Raw genomic sequence first — 16,333 nt, forward strand, 5'->3', positions numbered from 1 at the left:
TTCGATCCCTGGTCCGGGAAGATCCCACATGCCATGGAGCAGCTAGGCCCGTGGGCCGCAACTACTGAGCCTGCATTCCAGAGTCCACGAGCCACAACTACTGAGCCCACGAGCTGCAACTACTGAAGCCCACGTGCCTAGAGCCCGCGCTCTGCAACAAGAGAAGCTGCTGCAACGAGAAGCCCGCGCACCACAACGAGGAGTAGCCCCCGCTCGCTGCAACTAGAGAGAGCCTGTGCACAGCAACGAAGACCCAATGCAGCCAAAAATAAATAAATAAGAATCAAATGAGTAATGTGGAAAATAAAGAACTGCAAGAATTTAGAAGAAAGTTAGTAACCTAAAGACCACCATGAACTGGCTTGGTTTATATTGTTAGGATTCATAGGGACAAGGATTTTGGTCTGTTTTATTACCTGATATAGCTCAAGTGTCTAGAATTGTGCCGGCACATCACAAGTGTTCAATAAATGTTGAGTGTTGAATGTGGAAAGATAGGGCTTAATCTAGACAATACTCTAATTTATGTTTTAGGCAGTCTTCAAGTTCACCAGAGTAGGTCAGACCAAAGAAAAGAGATATTTGAAAACATGCTTCTTAGATAGTAATAATAGCTAACATATTGATAGCTTTTATGGTGTACTAAGTGTTCTATCTTATGTGATCTCTGGGAGGTATTATCTTTGTTTTACAGATGAAACAGCTTCAGAAAAGCTATTTGCCCAAGGTCACACAATTACTATGTGGCTAAGCCAGGATTTAAACCAAGTCTTTCTAGTTGCAAAGTACAAAGTCTTAAATATACTGTTGCCCAAGCAGGTCTAGTATATGAAAATCATATTAGAATAATTTGAAATAAGTTACTGTCTCAGATGAAAAATGGAAATATTAAAAGTTTGGTAGGTTCTAATGAAGGAATATCAGACCAGTGTGAAAGTTCTTATATAACTCTAAGTAAAAAAAATGTAATTTGAAATATATTGCATACAGATAATTTTAATGGGTATAATAATTTATGTGGAAAAAATCCATTGAAAAATTTGAAAGTAAACAAAATGCAGTTCAAATAAATTTACTTGAACCTGTCACTCTTTTTCTGTACTGGTATAAAATAATATTTGTATCAAACACAGGAGGGCAGCAGATGATACTCTGGTAGAAATTGCTTTTGGAAAGAGCTCTAAACTTGTAGATTTCTGCTAATGGGAGAAAATGAATTCTTTTTATATTTATTTTCAGTGATGTCATTAGAAAGCCACTTTATGAACTATAAAGTGATAAACATGTTTATCTTTGACAAATATGTAGTGAATACTACAGATCACGGTATTATACTTACAAGGATGGGACAAGGTAAGGACCCTACCCTTAAAAGGATACTAGTTAGGGCAATGAATACAGCACCACATAAATAACTCTGATCTGTAATGGCAAGAGGTGAGTGCTAAAGAAAGATATAGAAAAAAGGTGATAGAGTTTACAAGAAGAATTTTTGAACTGCCTGTGCGGGAGTGAGTGGATGAAGACATTGTTGGGAAAGAGGCTTTTAAGCAGGACCTTGAGTGATAAGTAAGATTTTTTTTATTTTTATTTTTTTATAAATTTATTCATTTTATTTTTGGCTGCTTTCGGTCTTTGTTGCTGCACACAGGCTTTCTCTAGTTGTGGCGAGCGGGGGCTACTCTTCGTTGCAGTGTGTGGGCTTCTCCTTGCAGTGGCTTCTCCTGTTTTGGAGCACGGGCTTCAGTAGTTGGGGCACACGGGCTCAGTAGTTGTGGCTCACGGGGCTCAGTTGCTCTGTGGCATGTGGGATCCTCCTGGACCAGGGCTCGAACTCATGTCCCCTGCATTGGCAGGCGGACTCCCAACAACTGCACCACCAGGGAAGTCCCGATAAGTAGGATTTATATTTGCTAAAATAAGGGCAAGGCATGAGGAGCCTCTGGAGGTATGACCAAGCTGCCCTAGCAAGGCCAGGAGAATTCAAACTGCTTATTCCTATTTAAAACCCTTCCATTACTTCCAATAACTTATGGCTTATAGGGCCCTTCACTCTTTGGTTCCCGCTCTCTTCAGAAGGCTGGAAAAGCAAGTTAAGGTCTAAATCCTAGGATAACAATGTTATCTCAATTAATCTTCACAACAACGCTGGAAAGGTTATTATCCCATTCTACAATAAGCAAACAGAAATAGGAAAAATTAAGTTGTTTGCATAATATCACTCAGCTAGTAAGCAGTTGATCAGGGACTTACACCCAGGTCTGATTTTAGCATCCACGTTTTTCATAGGGTAGGTCAAGGTTTTCAAACTACGTCTCACAGAATTCTAATTGCATGAAAAGTTATAGATGTTTTTTTTTCCTTGGGGGAAGGTGGGTGGCTAAGGAGAAGGGAGTATTTTGGTTAAATAAGTTTCAGAATTGTTCCACACGATGGAGGTTCATGCTTCAGATTAATTTTTTAAAGTTCTGCAGTTAGAAATTTTGCTTATCATTTCCTAAACTTATTTGAACTTGGAGTTCCTTTTCTTAAGAAATACAAAGATAATTTTGAGCAATTTTGGGGAGGGATACTGCTTTTGTCAACGAAAGAAATTTGAATAGAGAAATGATGTATTCAACCCTGGGCTTGAGAAAAATGAATTTGCTGGCAGTGTGTGGGTGGAACTCATAACCACAGATAACTTTCCTTTCCTTCTTAGATTATTCTAATTCCTTCAGCTGAAAATAAGTACATTTGTGAGTGAAGAGTTCTTTGTTCTCAGCTCTGATGCTTTTCATGTCTCCAAAACTAGTAACTTAAAGACATTAGAAACAAAAAAGACTTAATTATATTGCACAAATTAGTTATGAAGCTATCTAGGGTCCATTCTTTTCCATGGCAAGGATGTGAAAAAAGCAATGTTATTGAGGAATTTGGACATTTTTGTTTACTCATTTTATTAGTGTCTGGAAGATGTATACTGAACAAAGCCTCGGCAGTGAATGATCTGACAGCCAACAGTTGGTCTACTTCAGAGAGATGACAATTTGTTCTTATTTTTTTCATTTATTTATTTTATTATTTTTAAAATTTATTTTTGGCTGCATTGGGTCTTTGCTGTACATAGGCTTTGTCTAGTTGCGGCGAGCAGGGACTACTCTTTGTTGCAGTGCGCGGGCTTCTTATTGCAGTGGCTTCTCTTGTTGTGGAGCACAGGCTCTAGGTGCGCAGGCTTCAGTAGTTGTGGCACACAGCCTCAGTAGTTGTGGCTCGCGGGCTCTAGAGCGCAGGCTCAGTAGTTGTGGCGCACAGGCTTAGCTGCTCCGTGGCATATGGGATCTTCCTGGACCAGGACTTGAACCCGTGTCGCCTGCATTGGCAGGCGGATTCTTAATCACTGCACCACCAGGGAAGTCCGACAATTTGTTCTTAATTTAACTGGCTTTTTATCTCACATCCCACATTCCTTCCAGGCTCCCCATGTCCTTCATTTTCCTTACCTGCAATACACACATCACACATACCTGCCCACTCAATCACTTAGCATGGAGATAGTGATTAATTAATAGTGATTAATAGTGGGAAGGGGTAAGAGGTGCTAGGAGGAAATCAAGACATGGAAGAATCCATCTCATCTTTCACTGGGTGCAAATGGCCTGCTACAAATGGCCATTTACCTCCAGATCCTCCCTTTCCTCCACTTCCCTCATTTCCTATCCACTGTTCTCAGTTGTTATCTTGTCCCCCAGCCTTGCCTCTCATCACTCTATCCTCCTGCTTTAGTGAACGTTATCCTTTCTTCCTCCATGTTGCCTCACGAAAGCAGTAGACTTCAAAACAGAACTGTCTTCATACCATTAAAAATGGGGAACAAATGAAGTAGGCAATTTTAGGGGTTGTGGCACACAGCATTGAAGTGTGTTCACCTTCTCAGCCTCCCTTTCCAATCCAAGCCCTCTACTAAGCAGACCAGAGCACTAGTTCTGGTTCTGGTCTACCACTGTCTATTTCAGAATTCTACCCTTTATAATGAGGATAATATCATGGTCCTATCTCCTTCATCAATTTTGATATGGATCAAGTGATATTGTACTTTTTAGAAAAATTTGTCTTTTCCTAATTAATAAGAAAGGTATAAAGAACGGTATAACATGGATATACCTTCTTCCTCAAATTGACAACTGTTGATGTTCTGTCAAATTTATTCTCTCTTTCCTATTTTTAAAATAATTTTGCAAATAATGTATGTAAATGTGGCACTTCTAAAAAATGAAAGGAAGCACTACAGATAAAACTAATGTTTTCTTTGACCACTCCTAGCCTAGTTTTTTCTCTCTCCTCATATTAATCCCTACCACCAAAATGATCTCTATGAGTATATTTTCAGTATATCCATTAGATCAAACATATGTCTCTATCTATCTATCTATCTATCTATCTATCTATCTAGTATAGAAGTATTTTGTGTTTTAAAAAATACACAAATGAAACTATTTGTCAGTTCCTTAAAAAAGCTAAACATATAATTACCATACAATTCAGCAACTCCATTCCTAGATACATACCCAAAGAAACTGAAAGCAAGGACTCGAACAGTTATTTGCATGCCAGTGTTCAGTGCAGCATTATAGCCAAAAGTGGAAACAAGCCAAGTGCCCATCAACAGATGAATGAATAAACAAAATATGGTATATACATATAATAGAATATCATTCAGCCATAAAAAGTATTGAAGTTCTGATACAAGATTCATAGATGAATCTGGAAGACATTATATTACATGAAATAAGCAAGACACAAAAAGACAGATATTGTATGATTCTATTTACATGAGGTACATAGAATAGGTAAAGTCACAGAGACTGGAAGTTGCTTAGTGATTGTTAAGGGTTGTGGGGAGGCACAGGGGTAATTATTACTTAATAGTTATAGAATTTTTGTTTAGGGAGCAAAAAAGTTTTGGAAAAGATAGTGGTGATGGGTGCACATTGTGAAAATAATGAATGGCATTGAATTTTGTAATAACCTATATGGGAAATGAATCTGAAAAAGAATGGATATATATATGTATGTGTTTAACTGAATCACTTTGTCCTACACCTGAAACTAACACAAGATTGTAAATCAACTATACCCCAATATAAAATAATAAGTTAAATTAAAAAAAATTAATGCCATTGAATGTTACACTTAAAAATTATTAAAATGGTAAATTTTATGTTACATGTATTTTACCACAATTCTTTTAAATTAATAAGATAATATATCAAAACCATTAAATAGTATACTTTAAATGAATTGTATGGTGTGTGAATTGTCTCAATAAAGCTGTGTTTATATATATATTATATATAGTATAGTGTACATGTAATTCTATGCTTTTTTCACATATTATATATATATTATTGAATTATAATTGACATACAATATTATATTAATTTCAGGTGTTCAACATAGTGATTCCGTATTTTTATACATTATGAAATGATCACACACATTATATTTTTAAGATCTATCCTGTTTGAGAGATATGGACATGTAGTTTATTTCTTTTAATGCTACACCGTGAGAATATACCACAATCTATATATCCATTCCCTAATTAAGGGCACAGAGATTGCTCCCAACATTTCACTGTTTCAAACAGCGATGTACTGAACAGCCTCATACATGTCTCCTTAGGTGTGGGCAAGGTGTTCTATCAGGATACAGATGTGTATTGTGTTTTGAAAGGTGTAAAGCGTATAAATGTAGGATTCTTACTTTCAGAACCTTTACTCTTGGCCATTCATTTAATGAATGTTTATTGAACCCGCACCAAGGCAAACAGGGTCACGGGCTTTGTGGATCTACAGTCTGTGGGGAAGAAGACGAGTAATCAATTGATTAGAGTCTGAGGTGACAAACTCGTGAACACTTCGGTCTCTCCAAGGCAGTTCCTTCTGCTCTGTAGTTTTCATCTGGACTCACCTCAGCTTCTCACTCTTCCTTCCCTCCACTTGCCCCCTTTCCCTCCCACTGTTTCCATTTGTTATTTAACCCCCTAGGCAGCATTTTAATCATCCCAACCTCTTTTCCAAGAGTCCTTCCTTTATCCTTACTTACTTGTAAAACAAGTAGAAGCCTTGGAAGAAATTTTTCAGAAAATGAGTTTAAAAGGGCACAATGGACATTTTCCCATGAAATTTAGGGCTTAAACATCTCTTATCTTGTCTTTCTGCTACGTTAACTCTAGCATTAGATGGTAAAGAATTATTAAGCAACGACAATGATTTTAGCTGATACTATTCATCATGTAGCTTAGCATTCAACACACCACAGATGCCTTAAAAATATTTATTGACCAACAACACTAGTAGATTCTATTATCAGACCATGTAAAGCACAGTCCTGGGTACTGAAGAGATACAAAGATGATAAAAATAAGGAAATAGTTAATGGGGAAAACAGTACACAAATGCATCTCCTGATTCTAGAATAGTGGACACTCATTAACTTCATTTGTTGAATTGTGAATAAGTGAATGAACAAATGAATAAACAAATACATAAGAAGCAATGGGAATTGGGTAAAGTTGAGATGGGTATTGAAAATGCTGAACATAGGGGCTTCCCTGGTGGTGCAGTGGTTAAGAATCTGCCTGCCAATGCAGGGGGCACAGGTTCAAGCCCTGGTGCGGGAAGATCCCACATGCCACGGAGCAACTAAGCCCATGCGCCACAACTACTGAGCCTGTGCTGTAGAGCCCACGAGCCACAACTACTGAAGCCCACGTGCCACAACTATGGAAGTCTGCGCACCTAGAGCCCACGCTCCGCAACAAGAGAAGCCACTGCAATGAGAAGCCTGCGCGCTGCAACGAAGAGTAGCCCCTGCTCACTGCAACTAGAGAAAGCCCGCATGCAGCAACGAAGACCCATGCAGCCAAAAAATAAATGAGGTTTTTAAAAAAAAGAAAGAAAAGAAAATGCTGAACATAGATTGCCTATCACTTGGCATATGAATAAGCAATGTGAAAAATATCGAATGCCCAAACAACTTGACAATTGCACATAAATGAAAACCTTAAGCTAAGTAAATCTCAAAATATATTTTTGATTTAATAAGCAATTTCACAATATCCATTTTTATAGGATCACATGAGAATTCTTTTTCTTAATTTCTTGGGGAAAGGATATTTTGCTGAACACAGACATCTCCCATAGGTGGTAGAAAATAATTATCAATTTATGGAAAATAAAATCTGGGATACATACATCTCAGTAAGGACCCACTTTGGGGATGATGAGTGTAATATGGCAGCACAGAACTAAATATGTACCTTGTTTTCCAGTTAATTTAAATGGACCTGTAATTATTAGAGTCTGAATTGTGAAAATATATTTATACTCGTAAGGTTGTCAGCTGATTTGGCATTCATTTTTTTCTCTGCTTTTAGTATTCCCTCTGGTTTTGTTTTATCTCCCTCCTCACTTATCTCCTCTTGATTCTCGTTGTTCTGTCATAAGAAACTTAACAGATAATTAGTAATGGTACCAATACATCTTTAACCTTTTCTCTCAGCCCTAAAACTTCTTTAGGATTCATATATTAAGACGTGTAGTGCTAACTAATTTCACATACTCTGAAGTTCATGTCATAGAGACATGAAATTCTAAGGTAAGCGAATAAGACATATTTGTGTGAAAGATTCCATAGTTTGTTAGCACACATTTATTTTTATAAATGAGCATTGTTAATGGGAGATTGAATGCTAAATACTTATATATCTTTAAGAGTGGGTACAGTAGAAGGAAGTTGTCAGGGTTATTCATTTGTATTAGGAGCACTTAAGTATGTTTAATGTACTAATTATATTTGAGCTGGTTGTTCATGCTTCTGTATCAAACCTCTTTAAAAAATTTAAGGGTGATGAATTTAACAGAAGTATTTTTTGAATAAGACCATAAACGTGGGTTTATTCACTATTTAAGCCAATAATTTTGCTCACTACAAACTCTATGATGAGATAAAAACTACAACCCTACCTAGGCCAGGACTCTTGGAAATGTTTCTAGTGAGAAGGTAGAGGAAGCTGCCTGGATGCTGTTACCTGAGAGCCAACCAAAGGGCATGTCTTGCCCAGAGCGTCATGTGTGCTGTAAAAGGCCAGGGTTGCCTCCTAATAGTGCTCTTTAAAGAGTCAGAGTTTGGACAGTGGTTATTGATTTTGTATTCATGGAAGGATTATTTTAATTTTTAGAAAAAAAAATATATATATTTCTAGATATATAGAAAGAAATAGATGTAGATATATAGAAATAGATATCACCATACAGAAAATTTCTTTGATATTCAAAGCCTGTAAAATTACTCATACTTGTTCTTTGTCAGATTAGGGCTGCCTCATGCCTTTATGAAAATCATATTTATATGTATTCAATTGACTCTTCCTCTATAAATGAGGAGTTTGCCCTACATCTAGGTAATTTTACAGATCATTAAGGTCCCTATCCATTCTAATGTATCATTACTAATTTATATGAAAGCCCACTTTTGCCTCTGACACAAGGTCCTGGGCAATTAACAGGGTAAAATTTGGCTCTCACTGTGTGTGATGTCCTTTTTTAAGTTTTAGATAACCATGTCATACATGTACAGATTTCTACTGAAACCCTGTGTTTACGCTTAGCCTTTGATTTTTAAAATTCCAATTAGTATTAATAATAACTGGCTCATTTTTTCAAGTATGCATGTAATAAAACTGATTTTTATGAGCTTTATGACTAGGTCTAATTTGCTGAAATCTTTCATTGTCAGACTATTTGTGGGAATGCTAAAATGCAATTTTATATGCCCAGGATGTTAATAGTCAGCATCAGTTGGCTTATCTGTCATATTAAGCATTGAAGTGAATATGGCATTGATTTGTACACCAAGTACTGTACCCAGGATGGCACCTCTTTTCTTTGTTCTTCTGCCTAATCTGCCGAATATTTTCTGTTCCAGATTTCCACCAAGTAACTGAACCTTAAATATCAGAAGTGCACAGCACATAAGCCTAAAAAGGATTTAATTCAAACGACCCTCTAATTTCTATGTGGTATATTTAGTAACAGCTTCCTTGAAAGAGCACTGCTGCTTTTAAGAGATAATGTTAAATCTACGTTCTAAATTGGTGTCATGGCTTAATTTTTTGTAATGAGAGATTATGGTTTTCTAAAAGGATAGAGTTTACCACAAATATGTGGTTAATAAAAGTCCAAACTGTATCCGTTATAGTACTACCTCTAGAAATTCCTCCCAATGCAGCCACTTACATGAAGTTTGTATTTATCCTGTTCAGGGTGTACAGAGGAGTTGAGGTAGAATGCCAAACTGACCTGGGAAAATCTGGTGAAGGATTTGTCCTTTCTACCTAAAAGGAACTTGAATGGAGAGACAATTTTACTCATTTTTATATACTCATTAACTATATACAGTGCTGGGATATAGTAGGCACACAATAAATATTTGTTGAATGTGTCTTTATGCCTATTCTAAATCAGGATTATTTTAGTTGCAGAAAAGAGTATTGAGATCCACCCTGCCTGAAGTAAAAAGGGAACTTAGGGGCTCGTGTTACTAACCAGTCCAAGTGCTTCTGTCTTGGTGCATCATGATCCAGGATTCAAACATATTACATGGTCAGAACTTTGCTTTTCTCTGTCTTAATTTCTTATTTCTGATTCCTCAGTGCTGCCTCCATTTCCTGAAAGTTGCCAGTAGCTCCAGGGACTATATACTTCCAGGTTCAAGCCCCAGACTTTTCCTGAACCAATCATTTTGGTCAGGTGTATTAATATATTGACTGATTTAGCCTTGGGCATGTGTTCCACCCCTGGATTCCAAGTGGAGTCAATGCCTCCAGAGGTGCCTGACCCCACAGTAGGCAAGGGTGTAGACCCATTGAGAGAAATAGGGCAACAGTTATCAGAAGAAGATTGAATGGACACTAGAAAAAAATAAACCATAGTTGTCCTCTGTAAATACTTACACTTTGTCAAATATTTAGTCAGCTACATGCTACATATTTCATTTCACTTATTTGAAAATGCATATTCCCCCCCATTTTTATATCTCTGAAATTGGGTTGCGTCGTGTAAGCAGGGACTCTCTTCTGAAGGAAGTGGGTATTGAACTTGGCATTTTATCAATAGTAGGCATGTGACTCAGATAAACAAAAATGAAGACGAGAGAGGTGTTCTAGAAGGAATAGGACAGATGGTAAGAAAAAAATTGAGGTACAAATATGTACCTTGGGAAGAAAGACGCCCCTGGCCAGAATGAGTGGTTCAGGGAAAGTCAGGAGTAGAAGGTTTTTAAGGAAATCTATGTTGGAGGCCAGATTGTGAAAGATCTCCAAATGCCCAATGAAGGAGAATGAAGGAGTCTGGACTCAATGTTATGAGTCTTGGGGTAATGGGGATATCCAAGCAGAAATTTACTTGTTCAAAATTATGCCGTTAGAAGATTAACCTGGAATCAATATGAAGAAAGTATTAGAGACGGAAGAGTGAAGGAGGTAGAAGGGGCGGGGTACAGAATGGAGAAGAAGAAAGTTCTGTCATCTGTCACTGAAGAATGAAGGCAGAGCAAATAATCTGAGAAAGAAATAGAAATGAAAATAATAGAAGGCGAGCAGATCCATTCTAATATGCGATTCAGGAGGGTTCCGAGCTCATGGCCTCCCACAGACACACCAAATCTACAGCTACATATGGAACAGTTTCCTCTGGAAAAAACCCAGAAACTAGCTGAGCAACTCCTGCAGATTGGGTGAATGAGAAAAAAGCCACATTGAAGCAGGTAGGAGAGGCTGAGAATCAATTTTACCATTAACCCCAACCCCAAGGCACCAACCACAATAAGAAGGAAACTCAGACCCCATGGCTTCTCTTTGAGGAGTGAAGGATTTGAACCATATCTGGTACCCCGACTTTTAAGACCTGCCCTGGAGAGTGAGCCCCCAAAACATCTAGCTTTGAAAGCCAATGGGGCTTGCATTCATGAGATCCATAAGACTATAGTGAAGTGATAAACAGTTCTTTAAGGGCTCTCACAGACTCACCCAGGCCGGGGCTCAGCACAGAAGCAGCGGACTGAAAAGCAGCCAAACTTTCTCTGAGAGAGGCTTATTTGCTTATCTTAAAGCACCCGCCCGAGGCGGAGGCATCTAATCGAACACACATCTAGGGTTCCACTGAAATATTCTTCAAAGATGGAGGCCAGTGAGTGCCATCTTTCTCTGCCTCACTGCAACTCACTGGTATCTACTAAAAACAAGCTTATGTACTCATCTGGTACCCTGATTTTTGCAGCTGTCTCCCCGAAGATACCTCTAGATCGCTGGGCTCTAGTGGCAGGCAGGGTTTATGCTCACAGATCCCCCAGGACTGTAAAAAAAAAACTGAGAAAGAGTTCTTAGCTACCAACCCTAGGACACAGCAGAGGCAACAGACGTAGGTACCCAGTCTTTCTGTGAAAGAAGCCCATTAACCTATCTTCATAGCTGTGGCCTGAAGGGCAGGCTTCTAATTCAGCCCACACCTAGTACTGATTACAATCCAATCCAGAGAACAGGGAGGCTGGTGGGGGCCATCATCATGCTGTCTGCTGCTCCAGGTCATTGTTGTCCCAAAGAAAGAGCTTGTACACATCCAGCACCCTGAGTTTTGTGTCTGCCACCCAGAGGACACATCCCGTGATATCCTGGCTCTGGTGCAAGTGGGACTTGTGATCAGTAGCAAAGAAAGAAACACTTCTTAACTGGCTGTTACCCCAGGGCTCAGTGCAGAGGGAACAGGCAGAAACACTATTCTCCCAGTCTTCCCCTGAAAGATGAATATTCACATACTTTAAAAGCTGCTGGCTGAGGGTCCGGATTCCAGTTATCCTGAATCTACGTACTGAGTGAGATCCTCACTTTTGAAACACTGACAGTTCTTGGCATGCCCTTAACTACTGGGAACCACTAAAAAATAAACTAGGCTTCTTCAACAATCACAAAGATTTGAAAGACAACCAAGAACTAGGGCAGGGTTAAATGAAAAGTTTCAACTCCTACATGAGGCCACTCCTTCAAGACTGTGAAAGGTGGCTGCTTTATCTAATGCATAGAAACCAAGAAATAGAGTCAAAGAAAATGAAGAAACAGAGGAACATGTTCCAAATGAAAGAACAAGATAAAACTCCAGAAAAAACCTGATAGTTCAAATAAAAGTCATAAACACGTTCACCAAGCTAAGGAGAAGAGCAGATGAACAAAGTGAGAATTTCAACAGAGAGATAGAAAATATAAGAAAGTACCAAATAGAAGTCACAGATTTGAAGAATATAATAACTGAATTGAAAAAATACAATAGAGGGAATCAACATTCTTCAAGTGGAAGAAACAATTAGTAAACTCAAAGATAGAACAGTGGAACTCACCCAATCAGAGCAGCAAAATGAAAAAAGAATGAAAGACAGTGAAGATAGCTTAAGCAACTTATGGGATAACATCAAGCAGACCAACATTCTCATTATAGGGGTGCCAGAAAGAGAAGAAAGAGGGGGGCAAGCTGAAAATTTATTTAAAGAAATAATGGCTGAGAACTTCCCTAACCTGGGGAAGGAAACAGACATCCAGATCTAGGAAATCCAGAGAGTTCTAAATAAGATGAACCCAAAGAGACTCACACCAAGGCACATTATAATTAACGTGTCAAAAGTTAAAGACAAGGAGAGAATCTCAAAAGCAGCAAGAGAAAAACAACTTGTTTTGTACAGGGGAAGCTTCATAAGACCGACAGCAGACTTTTCACCACAAATGTTGCTGGCCAGAAGGAAGTGGCATGATGCATTCAAAGTGTTGATAAGAAAAACAAAACAAAAAACAAACAAACAAACAAAACCCTGCCAAGCAAAAATAATCTATCTGGCAAAGTTGTCATTCAAACTGAAGGAGAGATAGAGAGTTTTCCAGACGAGTAAAAGCTAAAGGAGTTCATCACCACTAGATTGGCCTCACAAGAAATGTTAAAGGGACTTCTATATGCTGAAATGAAAGGACAGTGATTAATAAGAGGAAAAGATGAATTATAAATCTCACTGGTAAAAGTAAATATACAGTAAAATTCAGAATAATCTCATTTTGTAAAGGTGGTGGGCTAATCACTTATAAAGCTAGTATGAAGGTTAAAAGACAAAAATTGTTTTAAAAAAACCTATAACTAAAAAAAAAAAAAAACCTATAACTACAATAATTTGTTAAGGGATACACAAGATAAAAATATATAAATCATGACATCAGAAACATAAAACATGGGGGAGGGAATGAAAATATAAAGCTTTAGAACATATTCAAACTTAAGTTGTTATCAACTTTTTAAAAACTGTTATAAATATAAGTTGTTTTATGTAAGCTTCATGGTGACCACAAAGCAAAAGCCTGTAGTAGATATACAAAAGGGAAAGCAAAAGGAATCTAAGCAGACTACTACAGAAAATCATCAAATCACAAAGAAAGAGAGCAAGAGAGAAAAATCAACAAAGGAATTACAAACAGCCAGAAAACAATTAACAAGCTGGCAATAAGCACACACCAGTCAATAATAGCTTTATGGAAATTGACTAAATTCTCCAATTAAAAGACATAGAGTGGCTGAATGGGTAAAAAAATAAAAAGACACTCTATTTGCTGCCTACAAGAGACTCACTTCAGCTTTAAGGACACACACAGACCGAAAGTGAAGGGATGGAAAAAGATATTCCAAGCAAATGGAAGCTAAAACAAAGTTGAGGTAGTTATATCAGACAAAATAGACTTTAAAACAAAGACTGTAATAAGAGACAAATAAGATCATTATATAATACTAATAGCATCAATCCAACAAGAGTATATAATATATGTGAATAGGAACACCTAAATATGTAAAGCAAATATTAACAGATCTAAAGAAAGAAATAGAAAGCAATACAATAGTGGTAGAGGTTCTATCAACAGACAGATCATTGAGACAGAAAATCAATAAGGAAATATTGAAAAAATAATAAGGAAACATTGGCCTTAAATGAAATATTAGACAAGATGGACTCAAGAGACATATGCAGAACATTCCAACCAAAAGCAACAGGATACTCATTTTTCTCAAGTGCATAAGGAACATTCTCCAGGATAGATCATATGTTAAGCTACAAAACAAGTTTTAATAAATTTAAGAAGATTGAATCATATCAGGCATCTTTTCTAACCACAATGGTATGACACTAGAAATCAATTACAAGAAGAAAACTGTAAAATTCACAAATATGTGGAGATTAAACAATGCTACTGAACAATCAGTGAGTCAAAAAATAAATCAAAAGAGAGATTTTAAAAAATATCTTGAGATAAATGAAAATGGAAGCACAACATCCCCAAATGTATGTAGTACAGCAAAAGCAGTTCTAAGAGGGAATTCCATAGCAATAAATGCCTACAGTAAGAAAAAAGAAAGACTCAAAACACAACATTACTCTACACCTCAAAGAACCAGAAAAAAAAAAAAGAGCAAATGAAGTGCAAAGTTAGTAAGAGGAAGGAAATAACAAAAATCAGAGAGAAAATGAATGTCATAGAGACTAAAAAGACAATAGAAAAGATAAGTGAAACTAAGAGCTGATTTTTTTTGGGGGGGGTGGGGGCTGTATCACAGCATGTGGGATCTTAGTTCACTGACCAGGGATTGAACCCATGCCCACTGCAGTGGAAGCATGGATTCCTAACCACTGAACCACCAGGGAATTCCCAGGAGCTGATTTTTTTTTTGAAAAAATAAACAAAAATTGACAAACCTTTAGCTATACTTACCAAGAAAAAAGAGTATATGAAATCAAACATATGAAATCAAAAATGAAAGAGGAGACATTATAAATGATACCACAGAAGTGCAAAGGAGCATAAGAACCTACAATGAATAATTATACACCAAAAAAGTTGAACAACCTAGAAGAAATGGAAAATTCCTAGAAACATACAACCTACCAAGACTGACTCATGAAGAAACAGAAAATCTGAACAGAACAACTATTACTAAGGAGATTGAATCCATAATTAAAAACTTCCCAACAACAACAAAAAAGTCTAGGACCAGATGGCTTCACTGGTGGATTCTACCAAACATTTAAAGAAGAATTAATACCAATCCTTCTCAAATTCTTCCAAAAAATAGAAGAGGAGGGAACACTTCCAAAATCATTTTATGATGCCAGCATTGCCCTCATACCAAATCCAGACAAGGACATGACAAGAAAAGAAAATTTCAGACCAATATATCTGATGAATATAGATGGCAATATCCTCAATGAAATATTAGCTGGTGGAATTCAAAAATAAATTAGAAAGATCATTTACCATGATCAAGTGGGATTTATTCCAGGGATACAAAGATGGTTCAACATCTGCAAGCTAGTCAATGTGATTCATCAACAAAATGAAGGATAAAAGTCATATGGTCAACTTAATGATGCGGAAAAAGCATTTGACAAAATTCAATATTTGTTTTTGATAAACACTCTCAAAAAAGTGGGTATAGAGAGAACATGCCTCAACATAATAAAGACCATATATGAGGCTTCCCTGGTGGTGCAGTGGTTGAGAGTCCGCCTGCCGATGCAGGGGACACAGGTTCGTGCCCCGGTCCGGGAAGACCCCACATGCTGCGGAGCGGCTGGGTCTGTGAGCCATGGCCGCTGAGCCTGCGTGTCCAGAGCCTGTGCTCCACAACGGGAGAGGCCACAACAGTGAGAGGCCTGCGTACCACCAAAAAAAAAAAATAGGCCATATATGACAATCCCACAGCTAACATCACACTCAACAGTAAAAAGCTGAAAGTTTTTTCCTCTAAGATCAGAAACAAGACAATGATCGCCACTTTTATCAACATAGTATTGGAAGTCCTACCCACAGCAATTAGGCAAGGAATAGAAAGAAAATATGTGTACAAGTTAAAAAGGAAGAAGTAAAACTGTCACTATTTGCAGATGACATGATATTTTATATCTGGAAAACCCTAAAGACTCTACCAGAAACTGTTAGAATATATGAAGTCAGTAAATTGTTGGTTACAAAATCAATATACAAAAATCTGTTGCATTTTTATACACTAATAACGAACTACCGGAATGAGAAATTAAGAAAATAATGCCATTTCCAACTGCATCAAAAAGAATAAAATACCTAGGAATAAATTTGACCAAAGAAGTGAAAGACTTGTACACTGAAAACTGTACGACATTGATGAGAGAAATTGAAGACTCAAATAAATAGAAAGCTATTCCATGCTCATGAATTGGAAGAATTAATATTGTT

The sequence above is a fragment of the Phocoena phocoena genome, chromosome 12 (genome assembly GCF_963924675.1).
Source record: "Phocoena phocoena chromosome 12, mPhoPho1.1, whole genome shotgun sequence".
NCBI lineage: Eukaryota > Metazoa > Chordata > Mammalia > Artiodactyla > Phocoenidae > Phocoena > Phocoena phocoena.